Source organism: Brienomyrus brachyistius, chromosome 22 (genome assembly GCF_023856365.1).
Source record: "Brienomyrus brachyistius isolate T26 chromosome 22, BBRACH_0.4, whole genome shotgun sequence".
Lineage (NCBI taxonomy): Eukaryota > Metazoa > Chordata > Actinopteri > Osteoglossiformes > Mormyridae > Brienomyrus > Brienomyrus brachyistius.
Genome location: NC_064554.1, coordinates 14,802,604 through 14,811,484, shown reverse-complemented (window position 1 = coordinate 14,811,484; position 8,881 = coordinate 14,802,604). Strand labels below are relative to the sequence as shown.

General features: G+C 43.6%; 1 long non-coding RNA gene across 2 annotated transcripts; it reads left to right on the top strand.

The window, feature by feature from the left end:
• Positions 1–4,235: 4,235 nt before the first annotated feature.
• On the top strand, positions 4,236–8,628 carry LOC125718522 (uncharacterized). 2 transcript variants are annotated; one of them, XR_007384837.1, is made up of 4 exons: positions 4,236–4,383; positions 4,788–4,832; positions 6,284–6,495; positions 8,105–8,628. It is a non-coding gene; the product is annotated as an uncharacterized LOC125718522 (long non-coding RNA). The 2 variants fall into 2 exon arrangements; XR_007384836.1 differs by lacking the exon at positions 8,105–8,628 and having other exon boundaries at positions 6,284–7,401.
• Positions 8,629–8,881: the final 253 nt, after the last annotated feature.

Sequence of the window (8,881 nt, the reverse complement as noted above, 5' to 3'; positions counted from 1 at the left end):
CGTCATCTGACCATGCTGTTCCAGTGATCAGCCACGGAGTCTTTCTCCGGTAGTACTATTGTAACGTGATACGTATAAAAACCACCTAAGAAGCACATGACCTGTCCGCCATGGAAGAGTCAGAGTACTGAACCGCCTAGGGAGAGGGTATGCGGTGGAACAGAGGGTAGTAATTTGTTTCTCTAAATAAAAGGCATTTTCCAGTGGTGCTCCATGGAATCTGGATTCCATGATAAATAAGTCAGAGCATGGAACTGCCTCTGGTGGTCAATGTGCCCCTCCGACTACCCCCACAGAGAGAGACCTCCCCAAAATGCCGCAGCATGATTCCAGCACAGTGACCGTTTACCCCGGCTGTTTAAACTGGCAGGACTATCTGGTGAATATTGTTAACTGGTCTGATTTGCAATAGGGGGAGCATCTAAGGTAAGAGGAATGAAGCATTGGGCAACGCTGGGCCGCACCAACACACAGATGCGATCAGTTAATGATTACTTTAGGTTTCATTGTATTTATTTCTTGTTTTATAGCCATGGGTAGCCTATGCTTATTCAGCCAGATTGTAAAGGGCGGCCATCTATTGCATTGTTTGTCTAACTGTCGTTTTTGAGTCGTACACTAATTGTATTAGGCTGGTTCTCCATCGTTATATAAATACATTCACACCCAGCATGTTTGTGTTGAATACTTTTACCAGGGTAGTTATATTGCTGGTGACAGATTCTTAATGATGGAAATACTTATTGATTTTGGATGTTTTATTTCACAATTCTATTGCTGCCAAAGCAAATGTGCCGTGTTGTGGGATCTGTAATGTTTCAAATCACTTTTATAGCGATCGACTGGAGGAGAGTCCATTCTGCATATGATATATAAGCAGCACAGGACATCTGGGCAACGCCTGCTATAGTATAGAACTGGACATGGTTCAAGAATGACAAGGTGGAACTAAAAACACCAAAGCAACCTAAGTTCAAAGGAACAGTTGGTCGTACTGGATGACATCCCCTTTGTGAGGCTGGAGAGGGATCCCGCATTCATTATATGCATCAAGGCTTTATAGAAAACCATCCCCAATGCCTCTGTAGTCCGCGATGGGTCATCGTTCTCCCCCGAGGAGAGGTGGAGTAAACAGAGACTGAAAGCATATAATGTGTCTGGGGTACTGTACCTTCCAGCCAGTACATCAAAGCCCCAATGGGCTCACAAGCGAGACAGGAAACTCTATATGTAGCATCCAAAGGTTTTTCACTAAAGTGAGAAGCTCTCATCACTTGTCTGCATGAAGTTCTATTTCTCCTTGGTGTCTTTGGCGTGATGATGGAGAACTCATGGGAGTTTTACTAACACAAAAATGTTCTGAAGGCAGAAGGAAAAATGATTAGTTGAGAGAGGTGGGTCCAAGCAACTAGAGGAGGCAGACCAACCAATCAGATGTCTTGGTCCCGCCTCCTCTACTTGCTTAGACCCACCTCCTTTACAGCCTGATTGGTTATCTCTCTGAACCAATCATTTTTCCTTCTGCCGTCAGACCATTTTTGTGTAAGTAAAACTCCCACAATCTGATGGAGACCACATAGTGTTCTTCCCGAGTTACATTTCAAACCGTTTTAGAACGTCTGGCTGTCCGTTATGACTGACAGGAAGTTTTGAAATTTCACTAATCTGTCCCCTCCAAATGTGAAGTTTTAACGATTAAGGCCAACTGACAAAGACCTCAGTTCTCCGTGGAGACCAAGTGATCAAAACATCACAACAACCAAACATTAATATTGTCAGACAGTGTTCTGGTCCTAGACAGAGGAATTTGAAGCAAAAGTGAGACATTCAAACATAATCTGCTTCATATTGATATTTGAATATTTGTTCCAAAATCTAAAGTCACTCTGCGTGACATTGATCCCCACACCAGATGCAGCCCAATATGTTAAGCAGGCCCTTCTCTAGGGACAGCTGTCTATCTCAGCTGATTCTCAAAGTTTTATCTGCTGTTGCATAAATCACTGCATAAATCACTTACTATCATAGTCTGCCCTCTTTAAGGCCCCCTCAAGCCAGTGGGGGCTAACCTGAATTCCCATCCCATCCATCGCGGATGACAGACCATCGGCACCGATGTGACCCCGCTAGTTTTCCGTGACCTGCTGGAAGCCTTGAAGGCCGCAGAAGCAGAACACAAGAAGTCGCACCATATTTACGTCAGCGTGACAGTATGGTTTCCGTCAAGCAACTTTAGGCCTCATTTTGCTACCCCTTTGTCCAGTCGTTCTCGTTAAGTGCTTATTCATGTCACGGCTACGGTGAGCCAGAGCTGGCATCTGCTGGGATACAGCATGGACAGAAGCCTGCTTCTTTGTGGGCCACTGACATGCACTCAGAAGACCACATTCCAAGACAATCACATGACAAATGCACAGTGCATGACGACTGGTACGTCTCCAGTTCACCTTAACTGAATGTCCTTAGCCTTGTATGTATGTACAGCAAATCTTCTGCTTTCTGCATCAATGTACTCAAATGAGAAAAGGTTTTATGAGAAAATGCCAGAATTCCATCTATCCTGCCCGCCGGTGCCTGCAACCACTTCCCTTATTCAGGGTCACGGGGGGTCCGGAGCCTATCCCGGAGGCTATGGGTGCAAGGCAGGGAACAACCCAAGACGGGGGGCTAACCTGTTGCAGATGCTAGAATTTTCCAGATGTAAAGAGATGTTCAAAATATAAACGAATATTAATGAATTTGCAATGACCCCAGAGGACTGATACAGTTAGGAGTCATTTCAATGAAGTTTTTCTGACATTCAGGATGTTGAGAGTGGGATCTGGAAATCAGTCTATGCAAGACACCAGCCACAAAATAAATCTCATGTAATATAGAACAACATCATAAATTGTTTGTTTCCTGGAAGAAAACAGGCCATATTTTAGAAACCTTTCATTTATTAAATATTTCAGACAATTCTCTGAATTACAGACACCATTTCTAAGGAGGATTTAAAATGTTTATCGGTGACTTTTTTGTTTATTTGTGGTCAATATACCAATGTGTTCATGCTAACTATTAGGGCAGTTCTTGGCTGCAACTTCATGGCTTGCCTAGTACCACTAACCTTCAGATTGGATCGGCCTTGCTGGTCTGTCCTATCAGCATTGATAGCTGCAGTTCCCCTGCTTCCGAGCTCTGCTGATAGGCCTGACCCGACAGAGGACTGCCCTCTTGTGTAATACGAGCTTGATAGCCCACTTGCCATTTACGAAGACCTCTGAAATTCGCCAGAGGACCTCTAGAGGGCGCCTGATCTTAAATGGAAATGATGCCAATAACCTTGGACCGTGTAGGCTTCTTATTAAACACGACTGTAACCAATACACAGAGCTAACGGATTTTACTAATGTAGTTTCAGCTCTCAGTAACTGGGTTTCAGTGCTTATAAGCTGCACATGCCACCAGCTGTCATTGAGAATTCAGGATGCTGAAAATGAGTTCGCCTTGCATTAGGGGTCTTTGGAGTAGTATGATGGATACGGAACCTTACTGGAGAAGTGCGGGTTTTAAATGTGACAGCGTGTCCTTATTCCTTACAGCTGTGATTATCTAATCGCTGCATATAGTTTTAGTTGTTTGCAGTCTTTTCTAGGCAATTTCTCAACATGGTCAATTTCGAAATATAGATGAACAAACTGGCTAATTGCTATACTATAGATCAGGGGTAGGGAACCTGATCCATGGAGAGCCGGTGCGGGTTTTTGGCATGACCTCTCAGTCAGCCAATAATAAAGCAGCAATTCTCAACTCCAGTCCTTGGAATCCACTGTTATTGGCTGATTGAGAGGCCATCCCAAAAACCCGCACCGGCTCTCCATGGATCAGGTTCCCTACCCCTGCTATAGATGATAAATACAAAAGAAAATACTTAAAGCACTGAAAAATTACTCAGATGCACAAAAGATCTTGACCAAAGCTATGTTTTGAATGACAATTAATGCACGAAATGAGAAATATTTAATAGTTTCAAGAAGATGGGCAGAACTGCCTTCATTAAAGGATTTTTTATTATGTTCTGTGCTATTTTATGGGTTAGTATAGAACAAACAGGCATGCAGTTTGCCAGGCTCGTTATAGAGTAAGACGGCAGCTGCTAACATGCATATCTGAGTGTCGTGTTTGGTCATGTGATACATCATCGCTGGAAACCTCGTGTGTCATGTGACCCTAGCAGGTGTCCGGCTTGTCACTTACCACAGTTGCTGCGCTATTTCACACCGCCTCCACTGAGACTGCAGAAGCTGTGACTGGGAGGATGACCTCCCATGTTCCCACCGTGTTTTCCGTGGTGGTCTCAGCGATCCCCCTGATCGCATTTAACGGGAGCATCGCGGACTGGTAAGTCAAAGTGGGCGAAGGGATAGAACTTTAGTTGCAACTAGTTAAAGAGTAAGAAGTTTATTACAAGCGCGATTACAGTTGTATTAATAATTAAACGTAAAAGGTCACTCCTTCTGTCCACCCCAAGTGAGATTATCATACATTTTATAAGCCATGTATGCTCCATAATTTCATGAAAATTGCTGGAAAACAGCTTCTCACCACCCTCATATTGATTTGTAGACCTACAATACCCTTTCCTGCAAAAAATAAAGTAAAAATAGCTATCTAATTTTTTTGAATGGTATACGAAGTTATGTCACTAAGCTGTTATACCCCCTTAGATCACTAGGGTATGAGTCGTCCCATTTGACATTTCCCAGTTTGAAGGAGTGGTACGTGACCTTGCTTTTATTGTGTAGTTCACAGGATTCCTCATTTTGCTGGTCATTGTGGAGGCTGTAACGGTAATTCTCCTCTCTGTCTCCAGTAGCAAACTAAACACACCTGCTTGCTAAGGCAAACAGCCTATTCCTCAAAACAGCAAATCATGTGGCTGCAGCTGAATGCATGAAGCATGCAGACAGGGTGCGCAGACTCACTGACCGTTTAACTAAGCAAGACGTCTGATCTGAGCAATTCTGAACATGGATTGGTGTTTCTAGCATCTCAGAAACTGCCACCATCCTGAGATTTTCGCATCACAGCTAGTGATTCACGGGTTGGAGCAGTCCTTTTAATAATTATAATAAATACTTTATTAATCCTGGTGGGGAAATTCTCTTTACGCCTCCCCCAACTTGCTCTCTGGAGGTGAGCCACCTACAGCAGTACCCAGGGAGCTGGGGGTTAAGGGCCTTGCTCAAGGACCCACAGACGTGCTAAGGCTGGACTTGAACCAGCAACCTTCTGATGACAGCCACAAAAACTTAGTCTGTTGAGCCACATGCTTTTTGGGGACTACTGAGAAGGGGACTGATCATCCTATCTCCACCTATTCCAAGAGGTTCTTCTTGGAGTTGTTTACCCATTACGTTGAGTAGCAAAAGACATTCATAGATCACTTTGTCACAGCTCCGACTTTAGAGGTTTACTGGGAATGGTGTGATAAACGAAAGACATCCAGCCAATGGCATTTCGGTGACAGAAAGCTCCTCGTTAATGAGAATGCCCAGAGCAAGTCAAGCTAAGTAGAAGAACACAATCGCAAAAAACAACAGCTCAGCTTGACAGTAGCGAGGAGAAAGCCTTCCATGAACACACAACTCCATCACATTGCAAAGGGCTGGGAAATTTTGGAAACTTTCCATGGGAATTAACAGAATTTTGCAACCCTAGTCCTACCTGGTACTCACTTCATGTACCTAATAAAGTGGCCCCTAAGCGTGAATAGCTGGGTGACATCATCTTAAGGTGACTAATTGTGCAGACATGTGTTCCTGTTTTCTGTCAGTTGGAGCATAAATTAACCCCGAAGGCCACAGCAGTAACTAATCAGTATAACTTTACAGACAGATCTTCCACTGATGAACTTCAGAGGAAGGTAATAAGAAAGTGAATTTTAAACAAAATATTAGGTGTTACGATAAAGTGCAAAGCTTAATAAGAACACCGGTGAGAAGGTATAGAGCCAGTGTATTAATTCTACAATTAAATTTCCTTTGAATATGAACTATTAGATGATTACATTTTCATTCCTCCATCCATCTTCTATAACTGTTTATGCATTATTTTCTTAATGTGTATAAGATACCGTATTGAATTAATGTTTCACTGTGAATTCCAGTTATAAATATGTTTTGTATGTGTGTTTGGCACAAGCAGAAATGCTAAAATATAGTCTTGAAGTCCACTAAGCGTCTTGCACATTCTCTCACTTTGGCTGAGTGTTTGTATACTTTGGTGTGATGTCTTCTAGTTCCACTGCTGTGGAGCAGAAAACTACACGAAACTGGGAAAGAGCAGCACTGTGCCAGAGTCCTGCTGCAGGATCCGACCCTCAGCCTGCGGGCTGGATGCCTCGGCCCGGAGTATTTACTGCAAGGCAAGACTTTCCTGCAGAGACACCCACGCATTGGAGTTCTACCCTGGCACCGAAGTTCCTGTTTTTTTGTACCTGGTGGGCATTAGGTACTTCCAGCACAGGAAAGGGGAGCTAATTACTGCTAATTAGCAGGATAATTAGGCTTGCTAAGTGGCAGAGAGTGGCCCTCTGTGGACAGACATGCCTTCTAGGACCATATGTGACGTGACAGACTTTGTCCTTTGATAAATAGCACCGCGACTCCACCAATTCTCCGCTGACTCTGCAGGACTTTGCGCTTGCAATCAAGATGTATTTACAGGACAGCTCCCTCGCGATAGGAGTCGCCTGCGTTAGCCTGGTGTTGGTGGAAGGAAGAGGCTGGCCTAGAAGTGCTGTATCGTTATAAATATTCATGGGCAGTTTAACAGGTTTTATAGTCACGCTGTCTGAACCCGAAGACATCCTGCTTGTGCTGCTCATGAATATCCATGAATTTAACGAAAGCAAACGTCTTTAATCAATGACAAAAGCTCTTTAGTTGGGACGTGAACATGCCCTTAGGGTAATATAGCAGTCGTACATAAATAAAACAGCAGAACTCACACAGCAGTGCCTCTATAGCCCTAGACTAAACCAAACAGTCTGGGAAATGTGATTGATGTCATTATGGTGGAGGTTAAATAAACTGTCGACGTGATCTGCACTGTAATTCACAAAATTTTGATTTTGCAGAATGTTAAAACAGGAATATCTCTGGTCAAATGAATGCCGTGAAAAGCACTCACAAGTCACATGTAATCAACGGAATAATAGTGATTTCCACGTATATTAGTCCTTACACATTTATAACAAAGTTATAACAAAGAGATGTTTAGTATTTCAAGGAGTAGCAAATTTGCATTCTGAACACCGCAAACATCGTCACTCATGCTATAACGATCCTCCGCAAAAACAATGTTGTTTAATTTTGTGTCCCATAAGCACTATTAAAATTGATGATCCTGGGAAAATGATTATACACGTGGCATCTTTATACACGCCCAAAATTCATGCCATCTTATACTAAATTATACAAGCAATCTTCTGTGTTTCCACCTTGCCCCATACTTGACTTATGACAATTTACAGTTGCAGCATTATAAATAATAACCCAGATTGGTGTTTATAAATCCATCTGTAGACTCATCTCCCAGTCCCATCTACAGCTCCTGGGAGCTGTTCTGGGGGGGTGTATTTTCAAGAACACGCAGCAGGAAAGAAATGACCTGGACATTCAAGGTTTTCTTACACTCTGCATTTTCACATGTTTATGTTTATTACAGGGAGTTTTCCATTGATCTTGTAAACTCTTTCTCCACAATATTTAATCCCTGTATTTTCAGGAGGCGAGAGGTTGATAATTAATTAAACACGGTCACAAATCTTTAATCGCGTTTTTTTTTTAAGTGCTGTTTATCACACTCCAGATTTCCCAGTTGGTCTTCAAATCCACCACCATGCGTTAAACTGGGATGCTGGTGCTGCTACTTCTCTATTGTTTGCTGGAGCCATTTGCTTCTTTTCACCCCAGGGGGCTTGCGGGGGGGGGCTTGCTGTTGCTAGACGGCCGGGCCATGCGGAGTCGCCCGTCCCCTTATGGTGTAGTTGTTGTTTTTTTAAAAAAAAGATAAACAAACCTTCCTTTGCCCCCCCTCCCCCCTTTGCTCTGACTAGGCGCCGGGACGAATGCAGCACGTCAGCTGGACGGTGACCTCTAACCTCTCCCAGATCGCTGGCTCCGATCCCAGCCTGCCCAGGGCAGATGCTGGGCCTGGTCCTCTCGGAAAAGAAGAGGGTTTTCCAGCAACCTTTCCATCAGCCTGCCCAGGGCCGTGCTTGGTCTCCTTGAACATTATCTCCTAACAGCCTCCTTACTGCCCAGCGCCATGTAGAAAATCCTTACCATTACTTTCCAGGTATGATATCAGAGGTTGAACAGAACTGATGCGAATACAAAGGGGTAAAGTCTATTTCCCAACCATTTCTGTTCAGTCTGAGCTAATGCCGCACCGACTTAATGATGTAGTAACTTTTTCCATATTGTGCTTGACATGGCGCCAGGCATGGGCTGCTGCAAAAACCCTCATTACCTTTGATGTAGAACTAAATATCCCATTTGGCAAATCACCTTGTGATTTTAAGTCTTGGATTAGGTATAATTAGAGCTGGTGGAAATAAAAATGTTGCTTTTTTTTGGAGCGGGTCATCGGAGCAGGAATGCGTCTGGCTTTTGGTACGACTTAGCTGGGTGTTTAGTCAGAGGCCTGTGAACATCGGTCACTGGTCTTGCAGAACCGCCGCCCTGCTGCTGGACATATGGTCTTTAATTACCTGTTTCTGGAAGGCTAGAGCCAGATATCAAATAAGTCGGCATTTTGTTGTAATTAGGGGTTCAGGCAACAGGAAGTGTGAGATCCTATCAATCTTCGGCATCGATCACTACACGCCTCT